The sequence below is a fragment of the Pan troglodytes genome, chromosome 11, assembly GCF_028858775.2.
Source record: "Pan troglodytes isolate AG18354 chromosome 11, NHGRI_mPanTro3-v2.0_pri, whole genome shotgun sequence".
In the NCBI taxonomy this organism is placed as follows: Eukaryota; Metazoa; Chordata; class Mammalia; order Primates; family Hominidae; genus Pan; species Pan troglodytes.
In genome coordinates this window covers 59,119,926-59,134,153 of record NC_072409.2, presented here as the reverse complement: position 1 = coordinate 59,134,153, position 14,228 = coordinate 59,119,926, and the positions used below count along the sequence as shown (strand labels likewise).

At 41.4% G+C, this 14,228-nt stretch overlaps 1 long non-coding RNA gene and 1 pseudogene across 1 annotated transcript in view; both read right to left on the bottom strand.

Annotated features, from left to right (window-relative positions):
* LOC134807734 (uncharacterized) overlaps window positions 1-14,228 on the bottom strand; it is a 98,458-nt gene that overhangs the window by 31,953 nt on the left and 52,277 nt on the right. The gene's annotated exons all lie outside the window — the stretch shown is intronic.
* LOC100611907 (dermatan-sulfate epimerase-like) lies at window positions 554-3,630 on the bottom strand (annotated as a pseudogene).

Below are 14,228 nucleotides of genomic sequence, written 5' to 3'. Positions count from 1 at the left end.
GCCAGGATGGTCTCCATCTCTTGACCTCGTGATCCATCTGCCTCGGCCTCCCAAAGTGCTGAGATTACAGGCGTGAGCCACCGCACCCAGCCAACATTTATCTTTCAACATGACTATACCATTAAAATTTTTAAAATATTTCTCAGAATTGTGTTCTTCAGTCTTTTCCATAATATAGTATATGGAAATTGCTAATAGCATTAAATTAATATTAATAAAACCCAATTCTATCTAAACCTTTTTCTCATAAGAAAAAACATTACTTTAAAAAACAGACTTTTTGTTTCTTCTAAAAGTAGTACTACTTGGACTGCTCAATTGCAATGCCAAATACTTCTGGAAACACCATAGGACCACCAAGCTATTCCTATTGCCTTGATAAATTCCTTTCCTGCTCCAATTTCTCCATGTTCCTGCTTTCTTGTGTCAAAATATCTTCCCTTAATTTGTTAAAATGAATCTGAGGGAAAAAATCTGATAAACTGGGGTAATAAATTTTTTTTTCATGGACTTTTATGATCACAAAATGACCAGGCAACTTATAGCTTCAGTGCTAACACTGCGATTGAGAACAAGAGAGTACAACCACAATAAAATACAGCTATCTGTTAGAAGAACTGCATAAAGACATCTTTGGCCATGTAGGTTGTGGGCCGTCTGGAAAAAGTCAGTTGTATTGCCAACATGACAAAGAAAATAGCAATGTTCAGGATGAGGAACAATCTGGTATAGGAAGCAGATAGTGATGAGGCCCTGCTACGAGTAGTTGTCACCATCCATGCCTGTCCAACCCGGCCTTTCATCAAGCCCCATTTTTATGTTTCTCATATGTTATATCTGCAAAATCTAAGAGGTTTTTCATTTCTTCATCTTCATTTATGGGTAGTTCTTTCTGTGCCTGAATCTGAGCTTTCTGTCTAATCTTTTTCTCATTGACCTCAATCTGTGCAAAAATATCAGGGACAGCATCCACAAATTTATAGCATTCGCCTGCCCTTCGGTTTTTCTTTGACTTGCTTTGCTGCTGCTGTTGCTGTGTTATGGCAAAAATCCTGTCGATGGCCTCTTCAGCCTGTCTCTTATCTGAAAATCTCAGCAGCCGGTCAGCAGTCTTCCTAAAGCTAGCTGGTTCTGGACTCAGGAGAGTGTCTGCTTCTCCAGCTGAAACACTGGCTTAAAATGCTGCAGGTTCTGTTCCACAAGAGCAGCATAGTCCTTCACCTCAGGGACAATGCTGCTCTTGATGGCTGAATTCCGGTCAAACAGAATTTTGTGATGATCAGCAATGACCTGTGCAAAGGCAGACTGTCCTGCGGCCTCACCTGTCCACAGGTACATTGCGTAGGCATGTTCGCTGGTGGCTATGAACACATCCAGTTGCTGAGAGTCTCCGTGGATGGTGAAGCTCTGAACATCTATAGTGACCCTATGAAGAGGTAAGCTGGCCTGGTGATGGGACTTCAGAGGTGCATGGTGACATTCACATAGTTTGTCCCATTGTAGGGATAGCTCCCAGGATATGTCACTGATGCAAATGTTGCTTTCTTGCCGTAGCCAGTATTGTCCATCCAGTACTTTTTATAGAGACCATTTCTCTACCTGATGAAAGCCCCATGGACACCATCTACCACAGTCTCCTCAAAAGGAACATCCACATTGTGGAAGAAGCTCGCTGCTGTCTCCAGGGGACTCTCCTCTCCCAGGTGTATTTGGTCTACAAGGAGAAGCAGCTGTGGATGTAGGAGGATCAGATTCCTCTGAACATTCTTCAGGTTGAGCTGGAGGTTATAAGCTCCCACACCTTCTCCTCAGATGAAAACCACCCCATTTTTCTCCTCTGCTGCAACCACTATCCCCTGACAGCTAGCTGCCAGGTCATGCTGGTATTTAGACCATTTTGATGAACAGTGTTCTGTGACTTGACCCTTCCAGGGAGAAAAGCAGCTCTTTGACACAGCTGCGGAAAACATCAAAACATTGTTGAAGAAGGTGTACTTTGGCCTGTACAGAGCCTCAATAATGAAAGGCACACAACTGGGAGCAAAAGTAAATGAGTTTTGATCATAATGTTCATGCCCTGTCCTAAAATTTCTCCATCCTTTGATCCAATCTTTGTATTTGTTTCTGTGGACAATGTCACATATTGCATGTCACCCCAGTTTTCCAGACTTGAAAGAGAGGAAAGATTTATTGATTTCAGCAGGTAGTGCACTTCAAGTCACGACACCCAGTCTTCAAAATAATGCAGCGTAGGGGTGCCAAAGTCTGGAGGAGGAACTGATTTCAAGCTGGCATCATACCAGAGAAATTCTGTGTGCAGAGTGCACTGGCGCTGCCCTTTGGACAGTGTTCCTGGACCTTCCACCACACAGTTCTTTCTGATTTGGTCAGCTAGCCAGTTACCACTGCTGTTACGCATGATAAATTTATCAAGGAAAACTAATTGGCTTTCTGGACCATAAAATCAGTTGTAATTTGAGTCCTCAATAGCCACAGTCCTTTGAAACCCTGGCAGGATGGTTCTATACATAAATGCAAAGTGTTGTTTAAGCCACGGATGGCCAACATGGTTGATGTTGAAGTGCCTCTGGATGAGAAACATGTATTGGAAGAGTGATCTAGTTGTGTAGCTTCCATACACAACTCTTTCATAGAGGGAGCCATCCATCATCTCCCTGAGCAAGACCAGAGATTTCTCCATGATGGTCAGAACTTGTTTGGTCCATAAGCAGGATTCTTGAAGATATCCTTGATTCGTCAGTACTAGGCTTCCTGTGAGCAAAGCCATGCAGTTGGTGGGCTGATGATCATGCAGGTATTGAAATCCCCATCCTCTCCTGTATGAATTTTCATACATATACCCTGAGGCACTGGCAATCACTTCAAGAAACTTCTTCTGTTGTGTCTTGCTCAGGTAGTTGTGCAAGAAGTCATAAGCAGTGGCAAAACCAACCAGGGAGTGAGCAAGCGGGACCTCATCCCAAGGAGCATCTTTCACCAACCAAATAGGCTGCACTGCCATCCTCTCCATGTAGACTTTGGCCATGTCTTGGGCTTCAGTGTCCTCAGGATACAGCACACAGAACATTGCCAAGACACCCAAGTTGTTTCCATAGATTTCATTCTAGCGGGCACTGTAATCCTTGGGATCCCAGGGAGGGAGGTATTCCAAGGGGCTGCACAGCATCGTGTGCACAGCCTCCGTGAGGCGGGCTGCAATGTGCTCCTGCCAGCTGGCCGCCCTGAGCTGCAGCTCCGCCACCTCTGCCCTGAAGTACAGCATGGGGTGGCTGTTGTGGCTGGCATTGGTGAAGGGAATCATGACTTCTGGGTTCTCGTCGGTGATGTAGGCTGACACAATGCAAAGCAAATATATGAAAAACACACACAGGAGCACCCCTGTGTGTGAGTCCTCATCGTGGCATCAGATCTCCAAATCTCCAAGGCAGCCAAAGCATCTTCAAAACATCCGCTCCCCGCCGAGGCTCCGTCCTCTCCAGAGTCGCCTCTGCAGCCTCCAGAGCCCGCTCCTGGCCCCCCTCACTCCAGGGCGCCCGGGCTCCCAGCCCCCTCGGAGCCAAGCCCTCGCACTGTGAGTGTTGGTGGGCGCCGCGCCCGGGGATGCGCTGCTGCAGCCTCGGGCTAATATCATATCTAATGATATCATTAGATATTATTATACAATATTATTTTAGATGGCCTTGTACTATTCTTTTTACTCACATACTATAATTCATGTAACCACTTCTTTTTTGTTGTTGTTTTAGATTCCCATGTTCCTGCTATTATAGCATTGCTGAAGTGGCACACTTGTGCTCTTTTCTTATGTCCTTAGTTTAAATTCTGGGTTAAATGTTATGAACAATTTTAAGGCTTTTTGTGCATATTCTAAGTTTCCTAGAAGTTGGTATTAATGTGTTTTGTTCTAACATTTAAACATCTTTCCAGTTAGGGTCCCAGCCTCTCTCTCTGTGTCTGTCTTTTGTTTTTAGCAGCGATGTCAATCACTATCAAAAGAATCATTGTCAAAAACTACTATTCCTGCAAGTGTGAACTTAGTTCCTAAAATGAGTTCTGTTTAAGTAAAGTATGAGTTGTAATAAACTTTAACATTTTATATGCTTCAATCACATTACATTGAGTTCAAATGATTAGAATCTTACGATGTTGGATTCCAGGGCCAAGTAAGGTTATATGTTGGGGCTGATGGTTCTTAACTCTGGCTATTATGTTTGGAATCACCTGGGGAACTTAAAGAAAATGCCTTTAATGATGCATAATTGATGTACAATAAACTACACATATAAAATGTACAATTTGCTAAGTTTTAATATGTATATACCCCCATGGAATAATTCCTATAATCAAGATAAAGAGCGGTATTCCATCCCTCCAAATTGCAGGGTTCACCATCCTTGGTTGCCTGATGGTCAGTGTCTTAAAGCCCATTGTTTCATATATTTTCTCTGCTTTTCTTTTTCTTTTCTTTTTTTTTTGATTGACTCAGGTGGGAGGGAAAATCCATTCCCTGATACTCCATCTTAGACCGAAGCAGATATTTTCCATCTGAGGAGCTTTTAAAAAATAATCTCTAGGCTACACCCAAGACCAAATGAATTCTAATATTTGGGGGAAGGCCTTTTGTATTAAAGTATAATTTACATGCAATAAAATTCATCTTATTTAGGGTAAAGTTTTGTAAATTTTGCCATATGCGTACAGTCATGTAACTTACAATCCACATAGAACAGGTCCACGCCCTCTCCCAAATTCTTTTATGCCCCTTGGTAGTCAAGCTGTCCTTTCACCCCAAGCTCTTGGCAGCTGTTGATATGTTTTCTTTTCCTATAGTCTTGTCTTTTGTAGAATGACATGGGAATGAAATCATGTAGTATGTAGTTTTTCAGTGCGGGCCTCTTTCACTTAACATAATGCATTTGAGATTCATCGGTTTGGTTGATACAGCGTGTCCACAGTTCATTTTTATTGCTGAGTGTTACTCCATATGGATGTGCCACGATTTGTTTCTCTATTCCGCTGTTGAAGAACATAGCCTTAAAAAGCTTCCCCAGGTGATTCTAATGTACCTCCGGAGTTGAGAATCTCTGGGCTAGATAAAACTGCTCAATAGTCTATTAAGGTAAATATTAGGCCCTTCCCTTGTGGTCTGTCTCCTTCAAATCACATCATCCTGTATCTGTAGACTCCTCTGCCTTATCAAATAACTCATGATCTAGTGTGTCCCCCAGTCAACCCAGCCTATCCCTTGGAAACATTTGCTCATCCACCGTATGTGCCAGTCTCCCTACTGCTCATTTGCATGCACTCATCAGTATGCAGATCTCTCATATCCAACTTCTCAGAAGATTCCTCTTAGATTTCTAAGATGATGGCATCCAATTGATAATTAATGTTAATGCTTTAATGGTATATTAGGATTCTCCAGAGAAACAGAATCATATATACATATAACAGAATACATATGTATACATATGTATTTATGGTAAGAGTTGGCCAACATAACTATGGAGGCTGAGTACTTCCACGATTTGACACCGGCAAGCTAGACAACCAAAAAAGCTGGTGGTGTAACTTTAGTCTGAATCAGTCTGAATCAAAAGGCCTGAGAACCGGGGTACGGTTGGTGTAAGTCCCAGTCTGTGTCCAGAGGCCAGAGAACCAGGAACACTGATGTCCAATGGTGGGAGAATATAAATGTCTCAGCTCAAGAAGAGAGCAAATTTGCTTTTTTCCCGCATTTTTGTTCTATTTGGACCCTCCATGGACTAGATGATACCCAACCACAGTGGTGAAGATAATCTTCTCTATTCAGTTTGCGGATTCAAATGCTAATCTGTTCCAGAAACACCCTCACAGACACATGCAGAAATAACATTTTACCAGCTAGCTATCCTGGCATCCCTTAGCCCAGTCAAGTTGACACATAAATTAATCATCAAAAATGGGTAATGTTGGCTGGGTATGGTGGCTCACACCTGTAATCCCAGCACTTTGGGAGGCTGAGGCAGGTGGATCACCTGAGGTCAGGAGTTCAAGACCAGCCTGGCCAACATGGTGAAACCTCATCTCTACTAAAAGAATACAAAAATTAGCCAGGTATTGTGGTGCACACCTATAGTCCCAGCTACTCGGTGGGGCTGAGGCAGGAGATTCTCTTGAACCTGGGAGGCGGAGGCCGCAGTGAGCCAAGATTAAACCATTGCACTCCAGCCTGGGTGACAGAGCGAGACTCTGTCTCGAAAAAAAAAAAAAAAAGAGTAATGTGACAGGGGTTAATATCAGGCTGGGTTTCTTGGAAACACTCAAAAAGTATAGCATGGAGATGCAGATCCTTTCAAATCCTCTCTTCAATTTTAGCTGTATGTAATCCTGAAGCTAGATTAGTTGTAATCCAAAAGGATGATGATTTTTAAAAATTAAAATGCACGCACACAAAGTTCAACATTAGATGAAAGTGTTAAAAGCCCTCCCCACCCTGTAGCACCAGTTCTAAACTCAGAAGTAACATATATTTATTACATTTATAAAAATATAAATATATTTTCTAGTATCTTTCTAGAAAATCTTTCATGTGTATATCAGCATACAAAAATAGATCTATATTTTATCTTTTAAAAATTATTTACTTATACAAGAGGGATTTTACTATGCACAATGTTCTGTGCATTGATTTTTTTCCCTTAATATATTATGGAACTCCTTTCACATTGTACCTACCTCATTTTTATTTTTCAGTGTGTCAGATGAGTATGCCATAGTTTATTTAACAAGCTTACTGTTAATAGAATTTAAATTGTTTCCTTTTTCTATGTATGTATTTGCTTGTTTTAAAGCTATAGCCAAGTTTGAAAAGTGACACTTTTTAGAATCCAATTTTTGTTTCAGAATAGTTTTAAATTTACAGAGCATTTCAAAGATAACAGATAGAGTTTCCATACACACTTCATGAAGGTTCCCCTTTTATTAATTTCTTACATTATTAGTATGGTACATTTGTCACAACTAATGAACCAATATTTATACACTGTTACTAATTGAAGTCCGTACTGTATTCAGGGCTCCTTAGTGTTTACCTAATGCACTGTTTCTGTTCCAAGATCCCACCCATGATACCACATTACATTTGGTCATCCTTGTCTCCTCAGGCTCCTCTAACTGTGACAGTTTCCAGACTTTCTTTGGTTTTGATGACCTTGACATTTGTTTTTGTTTTTGTTCTGATGGAGTTTTGCTCTTGTTGCCCAGGCTGGAGGGCCATGGCATGATCTCAGTTCGCCGCAACCTCCGCCTCCCGGGTTCAAGCGATTCTCCTGCCTCAGCCTCCCGAGTAGCTGGGATTACAGGTCGCCACCCTGCCCGGATAATTTTGTATTTTTAGAAGAGATGGGGTTTCTCCATGTTGGTCAGGCTGGTCTCAAACTCCTGACCTCAGGTGATCTGCCTGCCTCGGCCTCCCAAAGTGCTGGGGTTACAGGCGTGAGCCACCGTGCCCGGCCTGACCTTCACAGTTTTGAGAAGTACTAGTAGGGTATTTTGTATAATGTCCCTCCACTGGGGCTTATCAAATGTTTTCCTGATAGATTGGGAATATGGGTTTTGGGAGGAAGGCCACAGAGGGAAAATGCCATTCTCACCACATCTTATCAGGGACACATACTATCAACATGACTGATCACTGTTGATGTTGACCTTGGTCACATGGATGAGGTACGATTCTGTCAGATCTTTCCATGCTAATGTTCCCTTTTTTCTGTTCTTTCCGTATTGTACACTTTGGAAGAAAGTCACCATCTGCAGCCCACACTTAAGGGATAGAGAACTCTGCCCCACTCCCTGAGGGGAAAGTATTATTTGGACTTTGTTGTATGAGATATTTGATTATTCTTGCCTGTTTCAAAAGAAGGTGCTCTGAGGGGATTCCAGATATATGGGATATATCTTGGAGATGATCCCATAGATTACATAGAGAGATTTGTTATTCTTTTTCACAACTGTATAGCACTGTATTGAGTATATTTGTCTAGCTTCATCAAACAATTTTTTATACTTGGGCATTTGGGTCTTTCCATTCTTTTGCCATTATGAATAGAACTGCAATGAACAATAGTTTCCACATACACCTTTTTTGCCTTTGTATTTTCGCAGTGTAACTTTGGGATAGATTTCTAGAAGTGTGTTTACTAGGTCAAAGGGTGAAGGAGTGTGCACAAGATGCTACAAGATCCCTCCTGTAATGTTTCTAATGTTTGGCATTTCCTCCAGCAATGTATGAGAATGCCAGTTTCCCCATAACCTTGCCATAAAGCATTTTGCTAAACATTAATATTCTTGTTCATCTGGTGGGTAAAAAATATTATCCCCAAAGAGTTTTAATTTGCCTTTTCCTAATTCTGAGTAAAGTTGAACATCTTGTAATAAGTTTACAAACCACTGACAATTCTTATCTGGTCTGTCTACTTGTTACTCCCTCCCCGCCCGCTACTTTTCTATAGGATTATTGGTTTTTTTCTTATCTATTTTAGTACTTCTTTACATATTAGGAACATTAACCTTTTGTGATATAATTTTCAAAATGTCCCTGTTTGTCATGTCTTCTAACTTTGCAGTGGTGTTTTATTGCCATGGAAAGTTTCCGAAAATAAAATGTATCCATATTTTCTGGCTTAACTTCTAGAAGCAGACTGAAAAATTTTGGCTCTAAATGATTTTACCATCTCTCTCAGTAGGAGGTCCTATGAGCATCAGTTGTCATACATCAGTCCTTTTTGCAGACACTTTTGGCATAGATACTTGCATGCACCTACTGTGCATCAGGAGTTGTACCTGGTTCCTTTCCTCAAGCTGATTATGGCATACAGAAGGAGGGAAAAATGAGAAGACACACATGTATGGTCCAGTGTGATAAGTCTTACAATGGAGACAAAATGTTAAGGGGCAGACATTTACGGTGGGGTTACAGTTGGGACAGGATGAGGGAAGGCTTTGCAGAAAAACTGATATTCAATTGTGGTTTCGAAGAGTAAATGGTGTGAGCCCAACAAAGGGCATTCCAGGCAGAGGGCACAGGCCATGTGTGCAAAGGCATGAGGCGTGTGCCATGTGGGAAACTACCCTGATGTAATGGCAGCCTCACAAAACACTACCAGGCAAGCTCTCTTAAAGACAGGGAATAGAAAGTCTCCCAGAACAAAGTAAAACACTTGAATGAGCTGGTTTATTGATTCCATTTAAAACACATAGTGAGAAACAAGGAGACATGTGGAGTAGGCTAATACACTTAGAGAAAGATCTCAGTGGATGGAAGATCCCACTGTCTGCACCCTGTGCTAGCAATGTTCATTTGTTCTCTCTCTCTGCTGCATCAGCCTCCCCACCATGTCCTGTGTATGTATGTACAGAGTGGATATGTAAGCAAGGGAGAGAGGCATATGAAAGATGTCTACAGTCAGCAACACACACATTTGTCCCTTTGCTGAAACACAGGAATAAGCACTCCTGAAGGCAGCTGTAGCTCACCCTTCAGCCTGATGAGAAGCACTATGGCCTTCATATGCGCTTCTTGGGCAGACCACATATAAGGCCAGAATGGCCATCATCAATTGGGTTGATTTGAGGCCTCATGGATATTGACTGGGTCATTTACAATAGGTTCCTCTCAGTCATTCCATTCTCTCCTTTCTATGTTCAGCATTTACCTCTTCTTTATGCTCTAACTTGTCTTGCAGGTGTCAACCTACTTATCCATACTTCCTATTTGTTTTTCTTGTCTTCTATGCAGAATAGGTTTTCCTCCAATAATACCCAGATCCATATTACATTGTGACACATGTAGATACCATCGTTCATGAGTAGTTATAGGAAAAAAGATAGGGGGCTGCACCTCTCAGGAGGAGGAGCATCCCTTGGAGCCTTTTAGGCACACTGGATCAGTGGGTACAGTGGTAGAGCAACATTCTAATTGTGGAAAATAATAACCATGATACATAAAGCATATTATAGTGCTTTCAAAGGTTATCTTGTTTAGTTCTCACAAAAGCCCTATGAAGAAGTCACTCTTATTCCCATTTTCCAGATGAGGAAACTGAGGCTCAGAGAAAGTAAATAATTGGTCAAGCCAGTGAATTAGTGAGAGGCAGAACTGAGAGTAAAGCTTCGTTGTTCTGGCTCCAGGTGATCTCTCTTTTTACATGTTGCAGTGGGGATGAAATGGTCTTCACCTTCTCAAGTTCTTTAAAAAGATTAATGGCCCTAGGCCTGCAAACAGTATCCAGAGATGGGTAGATGGGCACATGTGAAGTGAAAAGGGAAGAATTCTCACCCCTTCCCCAAGGCATGAGGGCAGCCTCACAGAATGCCAGCGCCTATATCCAAAGAAATTATCTGTCCATTTGCCAACTTTCCCTCATTCCTTAAAGTCCTCTTTATAAGCCAGAGGTGATTGGTCAGCTGAGATGAGTACAACTGGATTCAGCCCCGTCCTTTGCTTGGGTGGTTCAGGACTTCAATTTGGAATGTGGAAGTGGCTACCAGCTATTGGTCCGAGCCCAAATTGAGAGTGAAGATTTCCAGTGCAACAGCCTATTTCAGCCTTTCTGAGTTCTCAGCTGTAGACAGGCTTGCTGGATTACACGTGGAGGCTTCCATCCATTTTGGAAGTTGGCTTACTTCCGTCTCTTCTCTGTGCTTGTAACTAAAGTCAGTGCTTCTCCAAGTGTGGTCTCTGGACCATATCAGCATTACCTAGAAACTTTTTGTTGTTGAGGTAAAATTCACATAACATACAATCAAACTGAACAATCCACTCATGTTTAGTACATCCTCAGTGTTATGCAACCATCACCTCTGTCTAGTTGCAAAATGTTTTCATTACTCCAAAAGGAAAGCCTATACACATTAAGTAGTCAGTCCCCATTTCCCCCTCACCTTGGCCTCTGGAAACCATGAATCTACTTTTCATCTCTACAGATTTGCCTGTTCTAGGTGTTTCATATAAATTGAGTCACACAATCTATGACTTTATGTATGTGGCTTCTTTCACTTAGCATAGTGTTTTGGAGGTTCATCCATGTTGTAGCATGTATTAATACTTCATCTTTTTTTAATGATTCTAGGAACTTTTTAGAAATGCATATTTCCTGCCTTACCCAGACTGAGTGAATAAGAAACTCTCAGAGGTGTGTGGCGGCAGCAATTTGTGTTTTTGTAAGTCTCTTGGTGATTCAGATGTATGCTAGAGTTTAGGAACCACTGACTTAGGGGATGCCAGTCTCTGATGTTTAACTCAGAAGGAAGTTGTTGGCTTCCTAAATCCAGTATACTATGATTCAGCTGAAGACCCATAGTTGATGTAGGCATTTTAGAAACAAAATATATTTTCATTTTTCTTGATGTAAGAGAGAGCTGTCAGGATCTGGCAAATTCATTTCTTGACTTAAAATACATATATGTCAAAAAACTACAGGACATCCTTATGAAATAATTCCAAATGATTTTTAATCTCTCCATGTTAACTTTAACCTTTTCCATTTTGTTTCTATCCTATGTTGGGAATGGCTGATTGCTTCTCAAACATCTCCAGGTGTGCTTTCCATTACCCAAGCTGTGCATTACAGGTGGCTGCAAACAGGACCATCCCAGTGGACTCCTTCCTTCTCTCCCTCCTCATGCTGTAAATGGCATGCCTAGACCCAAGAGACCACTTATAAGGCTTGAAGTTGCCGTCAAACCTAGAGGAATTTTTATAATTTGACACCCCAATTCCAAATTTTATCTCTGGCATTTCCTCCTCATGATGGCTTGTGTAGTAATTTCTATTTTAGGAAGAGAAGTTGTCTTGGATGAAATGAGAATTCAGATCAAATGATCTAGATTCAAGTGCTGACTTGCTTCATGTACTTGTTTATCCAACAAACACAGTATTTATGAGTGCCGTATAAACTGCATATCGGGTGAGAATACAGCAGTGAACAAGATAGACACTGTTCCCCTCCTTTTCAATTTGGGGACTTCAAAGTCTAGTAGGGGAGTAAAACCAGCAAAGAGGTGATTTTAGAACTGTGTGATGATGCTGTGATGGGGGAGTGCCTGTCAAATATGCTACAGAGGATATGGGAAAGGTACTTACTCCAGTGATGATGGTGGGTGTGGGGGGAGTGGGAGCCAAAGAAGGCTCCCAGGGAAAAGAGGTGACTACGTTTAGACATAGTATGGTGAATAGAGTTAATTAGGGAAATTTGGGCTTAGGTGGGATGGGAGAGGTTTTAATAGAAAGAGCATTCCAAGGAGAGAAAATGGTGTATACAGAGGGTGAGAGAAAGGACTCTTGTGGAAAAGGAGCTAAGAGGATTCTGAAGCATTGGTTGTAATGTTGAGGGTGGGTCTGGTCAGATGTAGTGACAGCAAGAGTTGAGGCTCTGGAGCAAATTCAGGGCCCAGTGAGTCATTGCGGTCTTGTTGGAAATCACAGTGGAAATCCATGGAAAGATTTAAAGCTGAGATGTGATTTGCTCTGCTGTGTATTTTAGTGGTCACTTGGGCTATATAAGGGAGTGAGTTAGAGGGAATTAGAGAGGAGGATGGAAGTTCAATGAAGAAGAGAGAGGAGGATGGAAGTTCAACGAAGAGGCCCTTGAAATCAGGACCTCTCATACAGGAATAATCAGATTGCAAATTTGACACATTGTAGAATGATTTGAGAATGTCTATTAAGTCAAAGATGTGTATTCTTTGTGATTCAGAAATTCTATTCACAAGGAGCTCTGTACAAGATACCCATAACTACGTTCTTTGAAATTAAAAAAAATGGAAGCAATCTAAATGCCCATAAATGGGGGAATGGATAAAAAGGATACATAAAACATGGTATATTTATACAATGGGATGTTATACAGTAGTTAAGATGAATGAAGCAGGCCTAGATTTAGCAAATTGAAAAACCTCAAAAACATAATGTCAGGCAAACAAGTGTGGTTTACAGAATTATAGATACAATTTAACAGTATTTACCTAAAGCTTATAAGATAGCTGGGCGGGCTGGCTCACACCTGTAATTCCAGCACTTTGGGAGGCCAACGTAGGCGGATCACCTGAGGTCAGGATTTCAAGACCAGCCTGGCCTACACGGGAAAACCCCGTCTCTACTAAAAATACAAAAAATAGCTGGGTGCAGTGACACGTGCCTGTAATCCCAGCTACTTGGGAAGATGAGGCAGGAGGATCGCTTGAACAAGGGAAGTGGAGGTTGCAGTGAGCCAAGATGGCACTGTTGCACTCCAGCCTGGGTGACAAGAGTGAAACTCTGTCTCCAAAAAAATAAATAAATAAAAATAAAGTTTATAAGATAGACTATTAGTTTGTGCACCATTAAGACAGAAAAAATGCTGAGAATTAAACTCTGACAAAATGTTTTCTTGTCACTTCCAATTCCACACTGATTTGACAGTTTTTTTAAATCATATATTACTCTTATACATGCATAAAAGAGGAAAATATAAGTAACATAATCAATTAAGGTATTCTATAAATTTTTCCACATTTAACATCTGACTTCTTAGAATTCTTTCCTGGTGTCTGTGTTTTTTGGCACAATAAAACTTCCATGCAAATTGAGTATTGGTGATACAGCATTTCTGAAAAGAATCTATAAAAGAACAAAGTCATTGGCATTGTACTCTCAAGCTATTTTTGCAGTTAGGTGCAGCTAACCTACTTTTTGTTCCTGCTCTGGAATCTTGCTAAAACATTTCTGATTTGCCACCCCTTCTTCCCCTACCCTCTCCTCATAGCCATTTGGTTCCTCAAGGTAAGAAGAGTACCCTGCCATTGTCTCCAGAATCTTTTCCCACATTTTGACACCAATTCTGAAGTTTGTTTCTTGTCCCTGTGATGCTGGAGAATGTACGGCCATGATGGCTGTGATACAGCGGCCACCTGGCTGACTGCTTTTGGAAGATGTCACCAATGATGAGAGCATCCTGATTTCAGAGAGATGAAAATGTGAAAAAACAAATGTGCCTTAGAAACAATGAAATATGGTAGTTGTAACTGACGGATAAAAACATATGTGGAAAGAAGGCCAGGCATGGTGGCTCATGCCTGTAATCCTGGCACTTTGGGATGCCAAGGCAGGCAGATCACTTGAGGTTAGGAGATCGAGACCAGCCTAGCCAACAAGCTGAAACTTTGTCTCTACTAAAAATATAAAAATT